Raw genomic sequence first — 17,244 nt, forward strand, 5'->3', positions numbered from 1 at the left:
TGGGTTTCTGGCTGGAGAGATGTTCTCGGGGGGGCTTTTAAGAGTCCTCTTCCACAGACACACTCCCTGCAGTCTATGAGACCTGTCGCTGATGGGGAGGGCACCCAAACCGCTTTAAAAATGCAGTTTGAGCCTATGAAAGCCAACCACGGCAGGACACGGCACCCCACAAGTGTCACGATTGTCCTGCGGCTCCCTGCCCCTGCGCTCCTGCCCTTCCCTAGTGCTGCCTCCTCCGAGGGGGGGATCTCCTCTGCAGTTGCCTCCTGGTGAAGCGGGGCCTCGGTGTGACACCGAGCATTGCTAACTATCCAGCAGCAGATCCTTTGGGCAAGCACTCTGCTCCCGTGCAACACCCCAGCCCGCAGCAGAGCACCGGTGGGGAGGGCAGGGGCTGCGTGGGGTGAGGGAGGGTGACCCTACCTTGTCCTTCCAGGGCTGCCCCGAGGCTGGGAGGTGGACACCACGCTGCACGGGGGCTTCTACTTCATCAAGTAAGTGAGAAGGGGCCAGAGGGGAGAAGCTTCTGCCTCCCGCTCGCAAGCACCCTTGCACCCTCGAAGGATGCTGCTCCTTGGGCTTGTCTCTGCCCGGAGGCAGCTGCTGCCGAAATCTTTGCGAGCGCAATGTGGGCTGCTGTAATCCAGCCTCGTGGAGGACCAGGGCAGTAAAGGTGTGGGTTGGGAGGCTTTGGAGCGTAGCGGTTGCTAGAGAATGGGGCCAGGGTCTGCGCTGCTAAATGCGTGTCGAGCCTGGGCGGGTGGGTGCCCGTGGCCCTGCTGTGACTTGTCCCATGGTGCTGTGGACGTGGCTGCGATGGTCCCACGGTCCCAGCAGCTGAACAAACCCAGAGGTCCCACCGGCAAGGGAGAAAGCAGCGTGTCAGGTTTGGTAGACATGTGCGGGGCCACGTCTCAGAGGCTGCTTGGATGCTGCAGTGAGCGAGCCCGGTGTACTCGGGCATGGCGAGCTTCAGCAGAGGGCTAAAGCTTGTGCCAGCATAGCGCTGCGAGGCCAGGCTGGAGTTACCTGTCCCTACGTGGCCGTGGCAGTCCCCGTACGTGATTAGGAGGGACCAGACCCAGCTCTGGGCTATGTCCTGCACCTGGCTCCTGCAACCGGCGCTGCTGGGACAGGCGAATCTTGCCCCGTCACTGCACAAGGGAGCTTCTGTGCCAAGTTACCGTTTCAGATGCAAATATCTCTTCTGAGGGCTCCGGGAACTCCAGGGTAGGGTGGGTGAGCCAGCCAGCCCCCCGCCCTGCGTCATCCCTCGGGGAAAGGTCCCCTGGAGCCCAGTGGGGACTTTCTCCAGGGCCCTGCAGCACCCTAAACTCGTGGGAGGGAGCTCAGTGGTGCAAAGGGTCCCTGGGGCATGCACTGCCCGGGGCGTGCAGCGCAGAGCTGGCTGTGCTCGCTGGGGTGAATGCAACAGGAGCGTAACTCAGTGAGGATCTGGCCCGAGGCTTTGCTCCAAGAGCCTCAGTTCATCCCGGCGGGTTGTTTCCCATTGCCTCTTGCCCCCTCCCTGCCTCCAGTCCGGGAACTGGGACCCTGGCAGGGTGATGTTGGTGTCTAGACATGCTGAGCTGCAGGCTGCCGCCGCCGCCTCGCCTCGCGCGGGGCTCCGGGTCCTGCTGGGTGAGGGTGTTTCAGACGGGATCTTTGAGCCCGTCCCTATCTGGCGCGCGCGGAGGTTTCTCTGTGTGCTCAGACGGCAATAAACCCGGCGAGAGCAAAGATCCCAAGGTGGGCTGAGGGCTGGAGCAAAGCACCGGGATTATCCGGTCTAATCTGTCGAGCAGAGCCAAGGTGTCCTTGAATCAGCCCCGCGTTCGAGTCGCGCAGCCACAAACATCGCCGGCAGTGGGGCTTGCTGGACGAGGGCTGTGGTGGCAAACCTCCCGGTCAGGTTCGAGCCGTGTTCCTGCAGCACGTCTGCAATGCTTCTCCATGGCAAGGACCGTCTATCCTCCGCAGTCGGCCTTCGCTGCGTGCTCAACGTGTTACCCGTGCTCGTGATTCCCTGTGTGCCGCAGCAGCTGGGAATGCCACAGCGGAGCGGGGAGCGGTGGGGGGCTCCAACGGCGAGCTGCTCCCCCCAACCCTGGCTGTCGCGGGCTGCGCTGGCTCCTGCCTTTGCGACAGCACCCACAAGGTGGCATTGAGGCTGGTGCAGCGGTGCATGCCCTGCACGTTGCTGCACACGTGCGCAGGGCCCAGCTGCAAGAGAAGGGAACCGCTGGCTCCGCGCGATGCCGGGCATCCTCCTGCCTCTGCCAACCTGGGGGGTGGGAGGGCAGCACCCATCCCCGTGCCCCAGCTGGGTGCTCACATGGGGAAGCACTGCTAGTAAAAGGGCTCTTTTCCACCCAACTCCTGCCTCCAGCTCTCTGCCTGCAGAAGAAAAGGCCCTGCTGGGTCTGTGCCTTCGGGCTGAGACGTTACTGGGGGGGGCCCGATGCAGCACGGTGCCCCTCTTGTGTCCTCAAGGGAGTAGGGAACAGCCTGGCTGGGGTGCACGCTCAGCTGCACCCTTCCCTCCTGGTGCTTTGGGGTGCCTGGCTGGGCTGGTGGGGCTCCCCCCCCCAGGAGCAGCACAGCCCCCCAGTTACTCATGGGCTTCCTGGGCTGTTTTTCAGCTCTTGGGGCTCTCCTGGGTGGCAGGAGGGCATTGTGGGGGGAAAGGGGGGTAGAGATACCCCACTGCCTGCAGAGCAGGGGAATGGCTGGGGGCAACGACCAGCAGGCACAGCGGGGAGTAACTTTGGGGATGTGGGGGTCCCTGTGCTGTGGGCTGGCAGGGAGGGAGGATGTCACCCATTGGTGCGGGGTGGGGGGCGTGAGGAGGGGGAGATGCAGGATGCAGAGCATCCAGTGAAAGCCAACCCCCTCCCCAGCCCCTAATGCCGTGTGGCTAATGGGGGGATTATAGGATCAAGGGCAGCTGCCAGTTTTTCTCTCCTGGAGAGCCCACGTCCCTCCCCACGACAGCTCCTCTGCGAAGGATGGAGGGTCCCTGTGCGCTTGCAGGGTCTGAGCCTCTGGCCGCAGGGGCTGGGTGCAGGCAGGGTCCCGGCCCCGCTGCCTGGCAGCTCTGACAGGCAGAAGTAGGGCAGTGCCATAGATCAGGGCACGGTGCCATTGCTGTAGGGCTGGAGTTTGCAGCTTCCCAGCGGCTCTGCGAGCGCCCGGCTCTGCAGCCTGGGAGACACGCTGCCACCGGGCCGGGGGCCTGAGCAGGGCTGGGGAAGGGTCCTGCCAGCCCTGCCTGAGCCATCGCTGGCCCTTGGCACGGGCCGGGGGACCGAGTGGTGGCCTTTTGTGCTCCAGAGAACAAGCTGTGGTTGTTGAGCTGTTTTGCTGCCCATCCTGGGTGCTGCTGCATCCTCCCTGCAGGCAGCTCTCCCTGGGCTGCAGAGACCAGGGGTGCTGCCTGACCCACTGCAGCCGGTCCCACGAGCCCGGCTGGGAACAAATGGGCTCCCCTGCCCGGAGAGATGCAGGATGCAGGGGGGAGCATGGTCCCAGCTGTCCCCCTGATGTTGGGGTGCAGGGGGGAGCACCGTCCCAGCTGACCCCCTGATCCTGGGGTGCAGGGGGGAGGGTGGTCCCAGCTGTCCCCCTGATGTTGGGGTGCAGGGGGGAGCACCATCCCAACTGTCCCCCTGGTACTGGGGTGCAGAGGGGAGCACCATCCCAGCTGACCCCCTGATCCTGGGGTGCAGGGGGGAGGGTGGTCCCAGCTGTCCCCCTGGTACTGGGGTGCAGGGGGGAGCACAGTCCCAGCTGTCCCCCTGATGTTGGGGTGCAGGGGGGAGCATGATCCCAGCTGTCCCCCTGGTACTGGGGTGCAGACTGGCAGCATGATCCAGGCTGCTCCCCCCGGGCTGCAGAGCTGTGTGTGTGTGGGACACACACACACACACACACTGTGATCCAGCCCCCCCCCCACCCCCCCCAAAGTGCTACAGTGCGGGGGGAGCAGCACGATCGCGGCTCCCCCCCCCAAGTGATGCTGGGGCGGGGGGGGGGGGGCGGTGCGGTCCCCCGTCCCCGGGGTGATGCGGGAAGGGGCGGCGGGGCGGGGGCGGCAGGCTCGGCCCCCCCCCCCCCCCGCGGTTCTCGGTGCCAGCCCCGGCATCACGTGCTGCTCGGCGGCCCCCGAGCATGCCCAGCTCCCGCTCCGGCTCCTCCGGCTCCGGCTCGGGCTCGGGCTGGGGCTGGCCGGGAGGATGCTGCACCCGTAGGCAGCCGGGGGGGGGGGGCCCGGCCGCCGCCCGCCCCGCACGGTGAGTGCCCCCGGCGCGGTTGCCTTCCTCCTCCTCTTCCTCCTCCTCTTCCTCCTCCTCCTCCTCCTCCCGGGCGCTGCGGAGCTGGGGGGGGGCGGTAGAGCATCCCCACATCGGGGACGTGTGCCTTGGGGCAGGCTGGGGGGAGGGGGGGGGGAAGCTGTGCAGGGGGTGCTCTCTTAGGGAAGGGGGGTGGGGTGGTTACAGCCCCCCCCCCCCCCGGGGTGCCCTGAGTGCACCCCATGGTCGGAGTGGGGTGCGCTGCGGTAAGGGGCTGGGGGCCAAGCTCCCCCTGCACCCACTCCCCCCCCCCTTCTGCCGTGTTTTTGGTGAGATGTGGGGACCCCCTGAGCTGTCCCCCCGCTGCGTTTATGTGCTGTGCGCTGGCTTGTGTCCGACATCCCCCGAGCTGCGGGCTGGGGTCCCCCGGGCATGGACCCCACTCTGTGCACAGGTGGGCAGCACTGAGGGTTTAGGAGAGACCCAGCTTTTGGAGCCCTGGCTCAGCACCCCCAAACCCCCCCGATCGTGACCAGGGGCTCGGATGGGCCAGATACCCCCCCCTCCCCCAACCCCGCATGCCGGGTCTGGTCCCCATGGCTGGGCGCTTTGCTGAGGTCGCAGGCAGGACGGGCTGCGATGGATGGAGCCCGAGATGTCGTCTGGCGCTTCCCAGGGACCAGAGCTCTTCCTTGGGCTTCGTGACTCCCATCTCGCTGCCTGCTCATTAGCAGAGAGCCAGCCTCCTCCTCCTCGACAGAGAAGCAAGGGCGAACCGCCTCGGGGATGCGTGTCGCCTACGAGATGCTGTTCTTGCTTGGCCCCCCCCTTGCATCGAGGTGTCTGGCGGTGCCGGAGACAGCGCGCGAGCCGCAGCCGCTACCCTGAGCAGTCAATCGCAGCTTTGTTGCGCCGCTGTTAGATCTGAGGGAACAGGGTCTGATTCATCACATGATAGGGGCATGTTAAATACGCCACGAGTCTATTAAACCCCAGCGGAAGGGGCTGGACTGCCCCCCCCCCCTCCCCCGGGCCATCCTCCCCCAGGACTCGGTGGGGACCCCAGCTCCGGCCGCAGTACCCCTCTGCAGAAGGAGGTCCAGCCCCTCCGTCATCTCTTTGCAGGGTCTTTGCCATCCTCCGTGGGCTGTGCTGTGGGGCCGTGTCGTGGCGTGGGAGGGCCGTGTCCCGCGTACACAGTTCGATCCATACTGCCCGGCCCCGCCATCCCACCCGTGATGTGTGCCATGGTCCTTTGGGTGCCAGGGGCCAGCTCCCCTCTCCAGATGGCTGCTGGAGCGGCCGCGTAATCCCTCTGCGGGGGGGAGGCAGGAGGGAAGCTGCAGCAGGGAGCGGGTGCGTGGCCATGCTGGGGTGTAGAGGGGTGCAGACAGGCCTGCCAGGGACCGGGCACGGAGAGAACCAGGGTGGCATTTACTAGGGGAGACATCCTTCCAGGCAGGCGAAGCTGTTTGCAGTGCTGCGTGCTGCTCTGCAGCGGGGAATCGGCAGCACCCGTTGGTTTCTCCCACTTTTCCACGTCAAGAGCATCTGCATCCCGCTGTGCATCCCTGGGGCTGAGCGCAGAGCAGGAGCTGGGACTGCTGCTTCCCACACCGTTGCTCCCAGTACGGTTCGTCCTGTGGTGCACAGACGTGCACACACGTGTGCACGCACACCGGGCTCTGTCTGTGTTCCCTCCCCTGAACCCCGCCGGCGTTTTCTCATGGGGAAGGAGAGCTCCTGTCCAGCTCCGATCGGCACCGGTCCCTCTTGTCCCCTTCACTCTGCCAGGAGAGGACGAGGCTTCCCTGCGTGGCCCCGAGGGAGCCTCCTTGCCCTCCTCCGCCTGGCAGGAGCCATGGCTGCGGGATGTCGCCCACCCTGAGCCAGCCCCTCGGGGAGCCAGAGCTGGGATTAGGACTCCCGGAGAGGGGGTGGCCGAGGCATTAAAATTCTTGACCGTCTGCTAAAAATCACATGGTGAGTGCAAAGCCCGTCCCCTCTGGCCAGTCTCTGACTGCCTCGGCCAGAGTCTGCCTGTGGGGAGCAGCCCAGCACCCGTACCCCATGCTGGCGAGACCGGCATGCCGTGGCACCCATCCCGCTGCACTGGGCCACCAGCGCCATCCTGGCTTTGAGCTCTCCATCACCCTGCCCACGTCCCTGGCTGTCCCCTCGGGGAGAGGGGCTGTGACGAGGGGACAGGGGAGCAAGGCCGGGCACAGGTGTCTTCCAGGCAAACCCCTTGATGGGGCAGCTCGCTGCCTGGATTTGGGATGCTGGGGCTGGTGGTGGCCTTGCTGGAAATTGTGTTTTCCTGCCGAGTTCCCATAGAAACCGGCGGGAGCAGCCGCTGGGCTGGCGGGGACGAGGCAGAGGAGGGACGGGCAGGAGCAGGCAGGAGGGTGAGCTCCTTGCCTGGCACTGCCAGGATGAAACGGCTGTACCCGACGCCGGCCGCTGCGAGGGTGCCGGCAGCCGTGCCCACCCCAGCCTGCTCCCCACCACGGGGAAGACGCACCAGCATCACCCTGTCTGCCGGCCGTGGCTCGCCGTGCCACGGGATATGTGTGCATGCGTGCGCGCGTGTGTGTGTTTGCACACCCGTGCACGCCGCTTGTGCTGCTGCTCTGCGGTCAGGCCTTGGCGGCGGGCGCAAACGCCGACCCAGATGGGCAGCGTGGGGCTTAATCCCTTCGAGGCTGCCGAGACCGCCTGAACCCTTAGCAGCCGAGCAGGGTCTTGGGTTGTTTTCTGCTCCATCTGTGCCCCTGGGAATCAGCTGGGTTGGGGGTTTCTCCCGCCTGCCTTTGCTCACTGGAGGGGAAAGCGGAGCTCCTTAGCTGCTCCTCTCTCTCAGGCATTTGTAGTAGCATCCCCCCCGCTTCTGTTTTCCTTAGCTTGAAACACGATAATCCGCAGCAGGCAGAAATAGTACATTGAGGAATGTGCCGTCTCCTCTTTAGCCTTGTTTCTCCCTGGGATCTGGCAGCTCCGCAGCCGCCCGGGAAAGCCCTGCTCCGGCGGCGGCTGCGCAGCCCTTTCCCACCGCCCCACGGGCAGCACCGCGGCGTGGGGAGGTGGGTGCCTTGTGCCCTGCCAGCCCTCTTCTCCAAAAACACCCCCGATTTCATGGCACTGCTGGAGAGCATCCTCCAGCATGGGATGATGGGCACATGGGAAGGCAGAGGTGACCTGCAGGGAGAGGGAAGGAGGGGGCACGGGTGCTCCGACCCCCCCCCTCCCCAGCCCTGCCTGCTCCTTCCAGCCTCCGAAGCTGGAAAATGCCCTGGGAATGGGTTGTTTCTGTGCAGGCAGGTCGGGGCCCTCCCGATTTCCAGCGCGGTTCTGGTTTTATTTCAGTTTTTAGTCTGCAGCAGCAGCGCAAAGAGCCCGGCGAGAGCCCGGCGAGGGTTCCCCGGGGAGCAGCGGCTGCAGGGTGAGGGTGCTCCGGCCGTGGTATGCAGGGAATCAGGTTGGATGATCGCAGTGGCCGGTTGTGCCCTTAATCTGTGAATTCACCAAAGCTCTTTAATAAAGATTCAAAGTCACCAACTTCTCAATTAAGGGATGAGACAGCTCTTGATCCGTGTTTCTGGGTCAGCTGGAGAAAGGCCATTTAAGACCTGGGCGATTGCTTTCCTTTGATGTTTCTAAAGGAGAGGACTTTTGAATAAACACCTTGCTGGCGTGTGCTGTGCAGGAGGGCGTGTGGCTCGGCCACCTCCGAGGCAGGACCCGCAGCCTGGAGTCCAACTCCAACTATTCCCGAGTCACGGGCTGAGTTCGGGAGAAAGTCTCTCCTCCTCTCCCTGCGGAGCACGGGTGCTCCCTGCCGCGCGGTGCTGGGTGATGTCCCGTTCCCCTGGGATGCTCTGGGCAGTGCCACCAGCCTTGGCAAGGTCCTGCCGCTGCCGTGCTGCTCTCTGCGAGGTGCAGGGCAGCCTTGCAGCGAGAGCAAGAGTGCCATGCCCAGCCTCGGCAGGCTCTCCCGGAGCAGCCGACGGGCTCGGGGAGATGGGTCAGACCCAGGGCCACGCGTTCTCCTTGGTGTATGCCCATGGGTGGTCTGCACCCTGCCAGGGCCCCCAGCTCTCTAGGGTGCTTCTAACCCTCTGTTTACCTCAACAACAGCCGCTTGCATGGGTGTTAATTGCAGGAGCTGGCAAGGCACTAATTAGGGGATAATGAGACGGCTTTTGTGTGCGCCTGGCATCATGTCGACAAACTCCAGTGCCGTGGCCGTGATCTCCCTGTGCCGTGTCTTTGATCCCCCTGTGCCGTGTCCGTGATCCCCCTGTGCCATGTCCATGATCTCCCTGTGCTGTGTCCCGCTGGCCCCTCTCCCTGCCTGCCATGGGTGCTGCCCCCCCCCCCCCGTCTGCCCTCCCTGCCTGCCCCGCTGCTCCAGCCTGGCAGACCGGGGCAGCTCGGGGTTTTCTTTCACCACCTTGTCCCCCCACCACGCCGGGTCTCAAAACAGCCGCTTGCTGCTCCTCCGATTATTTAAAGCAGAGGAGTTCCCGTCCCTGCTCTGCGGGACTCGGGTGGCAGCTCGGCTGCTCCGAGCCCCCGAGTCCCCACTGGTGATTTAGTGGCCGCCAGAGCCTTTGCGGCGCAGCCCTTTGTTCTCGGAGCAGGGAGGCAGGATCTGGCCAACGCAGGGCTCCGGCTGCCTCCTCCACCGCCACCGTCTCCCCTCGCCAGGTACCGTCTCGTCCTCTTAGTATCCCCAGCCCCTGGGGGACTGGAGTTGGCCGGGGACTGGGACTTGTCCCTGCGGTTCGCTCGGTGACCGAGCAGAGAGCATCCTCCTGCATCCTCCCACAGCTCCGGCACCCATCTTCCTCCCGCTGCCGCTGCCGGCAGGGCCACGCGTGCCTGCTGAGCAGCAAGAGGCTGTTGTTCCTCTCTGCCTGCCTGCAGTCGCCAGGGACTTGGAGCCAGCGCTCGCCTCCAAGCCTTCCTTACGTAAGCGCCGGCAGCGCGGCCGATCCAGCAGCGCAGGCAGCACAAGGCAGCTCGGTGCTGCCGGGGCCTGGAGCCTCGCACCGGCTGCTGGCAGCCAGGTAAGGGCCACCCCAGCACCACATTGGAAATAGGCATGTGGGTGCCGGCTGCTTCTACCGCGCGGTGGGGGCACCGGTGCCGGCATCGCCGGGCTCAACCGGGGCTGGGCTGAGCGGGAGTTGGTTCTCTGGGTGCAGCCGGGGTGGAAGTGTCGCTCCTGCCCCAGAGATGATGTGCCGTGGGTCGGGCTCCCATCCGTCCATGGCTGGCACCCGGCAGAACAGCCAAGACCAGTCTGGCAGTGCCGGCAGCACTGGCTGCCTCCCAGCCCTGCTCGGCCGGTTCTGCACCAGCCGGCGCGGCGAGCCCTGCGCTCACCGCTTCCCGGGGCACCGGCCGGGCGCCCGAGCGGCAGACCTGCTGCACACCTGGGTGATGCAGTGGGTGCTGGGCTCAGCACCCTTCCTGGGGTGCTGGGCCCCTGGGGGGACCGTGCTCGGCGCCGGGTGAGGATGGGGTGTGTATGCCCGCGGGCAGAGCCAAAATTGGGCACAGCATCCCAGGCTTGGGGGGGGGGGGGGGAGGGAAATAGCTTTAAAACTCCATCCCGCTGGCATTGCCCTCAGCGGCCTCACACCCCCTGCTCCGCGCTGGGCACCCGGGAGGGTTTGGAGGGACCTGGCCAGGGTGGGAGGTCCCAGCCCCCTCCGTGGCTGGTGCTGAGCTGCAGGCGGCGGGTGGGTGGTGCGGTGCCTGTGATCCGGCGGGTGAGGGCTAATTACAGCCCAAAGCTGGCTGGGTTCAAAGGGCTTTGCCGGCGCAGGTGGGGCTGGCGAGGGCGAGCCTGGCTGCAGCTCGGCGTGGGCTTGGCGCGGTGGCTTGCTTGTGCCGACGGCTCAGCCCAGCCTCCCCTCCATCACCGCAATCTCTGCCCCTCTCTGCGGTTACGGGAGGTGAATCCCCCCTCCCGCCAGCTTTGCAGGGCTTCCCTTCCAGCCGGTTAAAACCCTTGGTTGATTTGGCAGTGGCGGGGTTGCGTGCTCCTCGGGACCTGGTGGACAGATGCAGGATGAGGCCAGAGTGCGTGGGGCAGCGAGACAAAGCTGCCTATTTCCAGCGGTGCTGGAGAAGGCGGCTGCTGCAGCTTTAGCATCCCTGACCTGCCATGAGCACGGCCGGAGGCGGCTCAGCTCCTGCTCCAGGCTCCTGCTCTCCCTTTTCACCCCCATCCTTGCCGTCCCTGGAGTCACCATCACTTGTCCCGTGTCCCCCTGTACAGCCGTCCTTGGGGCCAGGCTGGCTGCTTGGGTCCCATGGCCCCGAGGCCTTGCAGCCCTGGTGGGGGTTCAGCTCTGAACACCACCACCCCCACCCCCCCCCGCAGGGAGATGCTCTGGGAGCAGGAGGTCCCCCAAAGCCCCGGCCCCCGGCCATCTGCTTGATGCACTGAAACTAATTTTCTAGCCTTTATTCTTCCAGAGAATTTGAAAATGCGATTGCACCCTGAGGGCCCAGAAAGCGAAAGCAAATCAGGAGATATAAATCTGCTGGTTTCGCCTGTGTCTAATTATTTTAAAGCCAATTGCACCGTGCCAGCCTGCCAAGTTCGGGGGGCTGGGGGACCCCAGGTTGGGGCAGGGTGGGCTGGTGTTCGCCAGCTCCTCCACCGTGCCAATCTTCCTGCAGCATGTTTGCCGGATCTGCCTTGCGAGCGTGGGATTTTTTTTTTTTTATTTTTTTTTTTTTTAAATGCATGTTTTGTGAATGTGCAAATGCAGTGACCTTTCGCCGGGGCCGCCCGGAGCTCTGGCTCTGGCTGCCGGCTGCTCTCCTGCTTGTCAGGGAGATGAGGGTTTCAAGAGCTACGTGCAAACTCCGGGGCCTCTGGGCTCCAACACTCAGTTGCAATCGAGGTGATGAGTTCCCAGAGGGGAGGAAAGAGCTCGTTTCCCGTCTCTCCTCGTGTGCCCAGAGATGCCAGGCCCTTCACCAGCCATCAGCGCTGCTGCTTTGCATCCTGTCCCCGTCCTCCCCGCACCTCCTCCCTGCTAGCCGCAATCTGTTATTGGCGTGACCTTGTCCCCGCTGCCATCGCACGATGCTCCAGTGGCAAAATCCCCACGGGAGGTTCCTGCTCCTGCCCGTGACCACCGGTCCCGCATGATCCCACCGAGCTGTCCCTTTCCCCAGCATCCTTGGACACAGCGATAGGGCTGGTGGCCTCTCCGGGCTGCGGACATGCCTGCGCTAGCCCACCGCAGATAAGGGCTGTGCCGGAGGGGAGCCAACAGGAATGTTATTTATGAGGTTAAAGTTCCCCTGCTGTTAGGAGCCATCCTGGGCACATGCTCATGGCGGGGGTTTGGGGTGGCTGAGAGCAGGGCTGTCCCGTCCCTGGGGTGGCAGGGTGGCCTTGGTCCGGGTGCCACCATAGCCCTGGCCCTGCTGGGAGCCGGCTCTCTGGGCTGTTCTGGCTCCCAGGAGGATGCTCGCGGGCAGCGGAGCAGCACGGACCCCCAAATCCCAGTCCCATGGGACCGGGACTCGGTGGCAGCATCCTGCTTGAAGCCAGGGGAGGGCTGTGGGATAGGGCTGGTGGGATGGGGGGTGCTCCTTGCTGAGGCAGAGCCACTGTCGGTGCTTTTGGGGTGCAGGGGGTGGGCTCTGTGGCAGAGGGCTGGGCTGGGGTAGCCCGGCACGGGGCTGTATCGATGCCTCTGGGGAGAGGCAGGGCAGCGGCTGGGAGCGGGATGCCCAGCCCCAAGTGGGGAAACTGAGGCACAGAGCCAGCACGGTGGGGATTTGAGCCGGTGACCTCTCTCGGGCCAGGTTCCTCCCTCTGACGTGTCCTGTCTCCGCTCCAGAGAGCTCCTAAGGTTTCGTGGGGTGTGTGCGTGCGTGTGTGTGCGCCCGTGCACGCGTGCACTATCTGGCACCCAGCAGTCCCATTTCCTGATCGGGGTTTGGGTGTTACCATCATATAATTAGTCTGTAATTGCTCTGTAATGAGGTAGCAATCCTGTGGCGGGGCTGTACTTAAAAGGGTTTCCCCCACCCCTGGCCGCTCCCCGCAGCCCCCCGGCATTGCAGCCCGAGCCCCATCCTCCTCCGCTGGGGTGGGTGCCTGCTGTGGGGTCAACGCTGGCTCCGCTTTTCCTGGGAGCGGGATGGAGAGATCTGGGGCAGGATGTCTGGATGAAGGGGTGTCCTCTGCGCTTGCCCCCCCCCTCCCACTTTGCTCCTCCAAGCACTGGGGGCACTGGGAGGTGGCGTGTCCCCGCAATGCCCGTGCCAGCCTGGCAGGCTGCCCCGGCTCCCATCAGCGCTGCCTTTCATTCCCTCCTGGCACCCACCCCGCTGCCTCCAGGGCCCTTTGGGGAATTCCTCTGCCTTGCCCCCACTTGTCCCTGCTGGCACAGCCACCCCACTGGTGGGGTCCCACTTGCCCGACCTGTGGCCACCGTGCCCTGCTCCCGCGTTGCCCCAGGGGAAAAGCCACCCCACCCTGGCCCTGCATCCCCCCCCCCAGTGCTGCCAGGTGAGAAAAGGGCTCCTCTCTCTTCCGCCTGCCCCGTGGGACTGTTTCCCTCCACTCCCATTTGAACTCTCCCACCCCACAGCCCAGAACGGAGAGTGCCGGATATTTATAGCCTGGCACGGATGTTGGGAGGCAAACATGCGTGGAGGGGGGGGTTGTTTTGGTCTTTTTTTTTTTTTCTTTTCCTTCTCAATCCTCCTATTTTAAAGGCCAGCCTGGCTCTGCCAGCGGTGGGGGTGCCCACGCATTGGCAGATCCCATTTGTAGATCCTGGGAATGGGACCAAGCGTGCCAACCCACCCCATCTCCTCCCCTCGCCGTGCCCAGGCTGAGTTCGGGTGGGAAGGAGAAGGGGCTGGGTACGGTACAGGCACCAGGAGAGAGCCCATCTTTTGGGGTGGCTCCAAGAGCCGCTCTCTCCCCTCCCACGGTGGGTTTAGCATCCTCTGGCCCTGGGATGTGGCATTGCCCTGTGAGGGATGCTCAGCCAGTTCCTGGCAGTGCAGGCAGGGCTGACATGATGAGGGGCAGTGAGGAAGAGGAGAAGTCATCTGAGGAAGGCTCGGGTGCGTGTGCCAGCCCCGGGTGAAGTCCACATGCCCTGCTCTCGCGTCCTGTGGGTTTGTTTTCCTCGGCAGCATCTCTTCTTTCAGGTCGGCTGAGCAGCAATGATTAGCAATTCCAGTTTATATTGCGAGCCTAATGCAATTGGGTTGTGTGTACCTCTCTCCCCCTGTCGTGCCCCCCCCCGCCCCGCCTTTGCTGTCAGGTTTCCCCAGACAAATCGTTTGCTTTGGTATGTGGTTTTGTGTTTTTTTTTAAATTTTTATTTTTCCCCTCTCCCCTGAATCAAGTGGATCGTCCGATTTGGAAACAACAAGCGACCGTTGTGAGTGAACGTAATGAATCTTTTAAAGCTCATCAAAGTGAGAGGTTGTGTGCGTGCCGCTGGGGGGGGTGTTTGGGGGGTGCAGCACCCCTCAGCCTTGGGGCGCAGCACCAGAGGAAGGGCTCGTGATAGCAGCGAGGCCGCATGGGGCCTTACCTTATCCTGGGCTTATCACCAGACATGCTTGTGCTGCAGATAAGCAAGACCTTGGGTTCAGGCTCGGGTTGTTGGGGGGGGAGCGATGCTCCGTGTCCCAGTGCTGGGGCACGGCTGGGCGGCAGGGATGCACCGTAGGGGGCTGGGTCCCCCCGCTCAGGGGTGGGGGGACCGGTGGGGGGTCCCTCTGCAGCTCGACTCGGCTCCCCAACACCTCGGTGCGCAGGGGTGGGAGCACAAAGCAGCCCCCCCCCCCACCAACGGGTGCTCCCACGGGTGGGTGGGGGGTGCACCTTTCATTGCATGGATGGTGCAGAAACTGGGGCTGGAAACAGCGTGTCAGGTTCAACCCCGTCCCTTCTTCTCTTTAAGCAAAAGAAAGTGAAAAAAACCCCATTTTTAGGCCAAGGACATGACTGTGGGCTCATCTAGCTGCTCAAGTAGAAGTGGCATATTCAAAATACCTGAGGAGGAGCCTCCAGCTTCTCCCCCCAACCCCCAAAATCTCAGTCTGTGCCGGCAGGAGCCCCAGACCTTGCTGGTGGTCTCTGCTCCATTCCCAGGGGATTTATGGTTTGCTGGAAGAAGACAATTTTGAGTGCTGCCAGGCCATGTCGGTGTGCACCGGAGGAGCCGGAGAGGGGAGATGTTCACGCAGAAGTGCTGCCCAGTGCCAGGGCTGCTCGTGGTGGGTGCTGTCCCGGGGGGCAGGAGGACCCGCCGTGGGGCCAAAGTCCCGTGGGGTGGCCCTGGGGACGAAATCCCTGCCTGAGGCCGTCTCATCCCCCCCCTGTACCCGGCGCAATCCAGCCGCTCTGAAGGCAAATTTGCTCTTCCAAAGTACCTTTGCAAGATGCTGGGGGTCAGGGTGCCGCAGGGGACGGACCTGCCGTGCCGGTGGCTGTGCCAGGATGGCTCCTCGTGCCACGGTGGCATTTCGGTGGGGGGGTCCGGTGGCCCTCCCCCGGGGGGAATGAATGGCAGAGGATGCCCAGGGAGCCGTGGGCAACCGGGCTGGGGATCGGTGAGTCTCCCACTCTTCTTCCCCGTGATCAGGCAGAGCAATAAGAGCTCCGGAGGCAGGTGGCTGGGGCGATGCTGCCTGCTCGTAAACAGGCTGTTATTGTTTGTGCGCAGCCCGGCAGTGCCCCAGGGCCGCTTGTGCAACCGGGGCGGGGAGCTGGCTCAGAGAACTGTGGGGCTCATTGCACCCCAGATGGAGACTCCTCGGCCTCATCCAGCCCCAAGGAGCGCAGGGGAACCCCGGGCTGGGCTCACGCAGAGCGATGGAAAGGTCCCTGTGGATGTGCCCGTGCTACGGAGTGGCTTCACCCCCAGCCGGCAAAGCAGTTTTGGGTCTCTCCTTTCTCGCTGGCAATGCCCGGGACTGGCCCTGCGTCCCCGAGCCGGGCACAGTGCACGGCCCCGCTCGCCCCGCAGGCTGGAGCTGGGGTGAAGCAAGCAGCCCAGCCTCACCGATGGTATGTGGCCGCCCCGGTTCTGGGCTGTAGGTGAGCCTGGAGAACTGGGAAAAACAGGGCAGGGTTTTGTCTTCTCGAGCGTTTCGTCCCGCTGGAGGAAGCACGGCCGTGGTGACGCTGGCACAAGGAAGTCCCGCGGTGGCACGGCACGGCTGCGCTCTGGCTATTGGCCACCGTGGCCCTGGCGAGCGGAGGGGCTCAGCGGCGTGCCCTGCTCAGCAGGGATGATGACGGGCACCCACCACCCTGCGTCGTGCACATGGCGTCACTGCTGGGCGAGGGGGACCGAAATTTTCTATGACCACGGGCACCCCGTCAGATGATCCAGCATGGTGCTGAGACCCTCCAACCTGTTTTACGAGGTTAAAAAATACACTATTTGCTTTTCCCATATTGCTGGTTTTAGCACCCAGGCAGGTCCCTGCCCCTTTCCCAACACACAGAGCCCGCTCCCGCCGCCCCAAGGCAGACCTGTCCGGGGAACGAAAATACATCTGAAGCACGACATAAACCAGCGTCAGGCTTCGCTTTGAGCCGGTACCAGCACATTGGGGGCCAGGACTGGTGGCGGGGGACTCTGGCAGCGGTACCCACCGTCCGGATGGTGTGGCCGTCCCCGGCACAGGGCTGGCGAGTGCCTGGCGTGGCCGGGAGCAGCGGGAGTGGCGTGAGAGCCGGCGCGCATGGGGGGGTGTGTGTGTTATGTGCGAGCGCCTGTTTATATAGGAAGGAGCCAACCTACAGTTTCAGATTTCAGACCTCGCTTATCAGCCCGGCCGTCCCTGCCACGCTCGGACGTGGCAGCTTTCGGAGGCGACCGACGGTTCTCCCCTCTTCCCCACCAGCCCGGGGCTCCCCGCCTCGGCACCGAGCCCACCGCCCTCCCCACGGCCGGTGCCGTGGCCCCGGCAGCGCCCGACGAGCAGGTACGCTGAGCCAACGGTGGGTGCTCTGTCCTTACAGCCTGGCCCATGGTAGGGGTAAGGAGAGGATTGGGGGGGGGATGGAGGAAGAGCCTCCAGGGCTGGAGCAAAGGGGATGGCGATGCTGGAAGGGTTTGCACTGGGCTGGGGCAGCCAGCGAGTTGGGCTTTGCTGGAGGACGGCTACAGAGCCGTTCACGGGGCAAGGGCTCGTGGGGAGGGCGGCTCGTGAACGCAGCGCGGGACGTCGGCACGGTAGAGGCATTTGCACCGTGCCCGTGGGCGAGCAGCGTGTCCCACCGGGCACGGGCACGGACATGGCGCGCGGGAAAGCCTGGTTGTGCTCTCCCAGGGGTTAAACTCCCTGCAGGGAGCTAAATGGAAGGTGTGGCAGCACGATAAGGCTGGCAGAGCTGGGAGTGGGGCAGAGGCACCCAAGCCGTATACACGGCTCTGCTTCCAGCCGGGATGCGGGGTGGGATCCTGCTCACCCGGCAGTTCATGGCTGGTAGGGGTTGTCCCCGTGCCCTGTGCCGTGGGCTGGCTGCGAAGCCTGGGGGAGCTGCCGTCCCTGCCCTTAGCTGAACCAGCTGGGGAATAATGCTGCGATGTCCTGGAAGCACTGCTTAAAATCGCCTCTCCTCCTGGGGGAGAGACCCAGCTGCATCGCCTGCTTTGTTCTGTTTAAAGGGATATTTTAAAAGAGGCTTTTTTAAAGCAACCTTCTGCTGTACCCTGCTATACCCTCTGCTGTACCCTGCCGTGCCTTCCTTCTGCTTTCCCAGACCCTGGAAAAGCCCTTTTCTCCCCAGACCCTCCAGCCAAGCCGCTGCCATCTCACAGAGCAGCCAGGAGGGCCGATGACACCAGCACCCCACAAGGGCCGGAGGATGCTCCAGCCCTGGGCAGCAGTGGGTGCCGCAGCCCGTGTTCGGCAGCTGGCAGCAGTGTGT

The 17,244-nt window shown here is 64.3% G+C and overlaps 1 protein-coding gene across 3 annotated transcripts in view; it reads left to right on the forward strand.

Moving 5' to 3' along the window:
• The first annotated feature begins 474 nt into the window (after window positions 1-474).
• The window catches only part of PLEKHA6 (pleckstrin homology domain containing A6), a 52,192-nt gene continuing 35,422 nt past the window's right edge, over window positions 475-17,244 (forward strand). The window contains exon 1 of one of the 3 annotated variants that reach the window (XM_049831837.1): window positions 475-494. The gene's annotated coding sequence lies outside the window, so the exon portion shown is untranslated. Of the gene's footprint in view, window positions 495-4,284; window positions 4,293-9,342; window positions 9,365-17,244 lie in introns of those variants that run through there. The other 2 variants (XM_049831835.1, XM_049831836.1) reach the window with 2 other exon arrangements.

The sequence above is a fragment of the Accipiter gentilis genome, chromosome 29 (assembly GCF_929443795.1).
Source record: "Accipiter gentilis chromosome 29, bAccGen1.1, whole genome shotgun sequence".
Lineage (NCBI taxonomy): Eukaryota > Metazoa > Chordata > Aves > Accipitriformes > Accipitridae > Astur > Astur gentilis.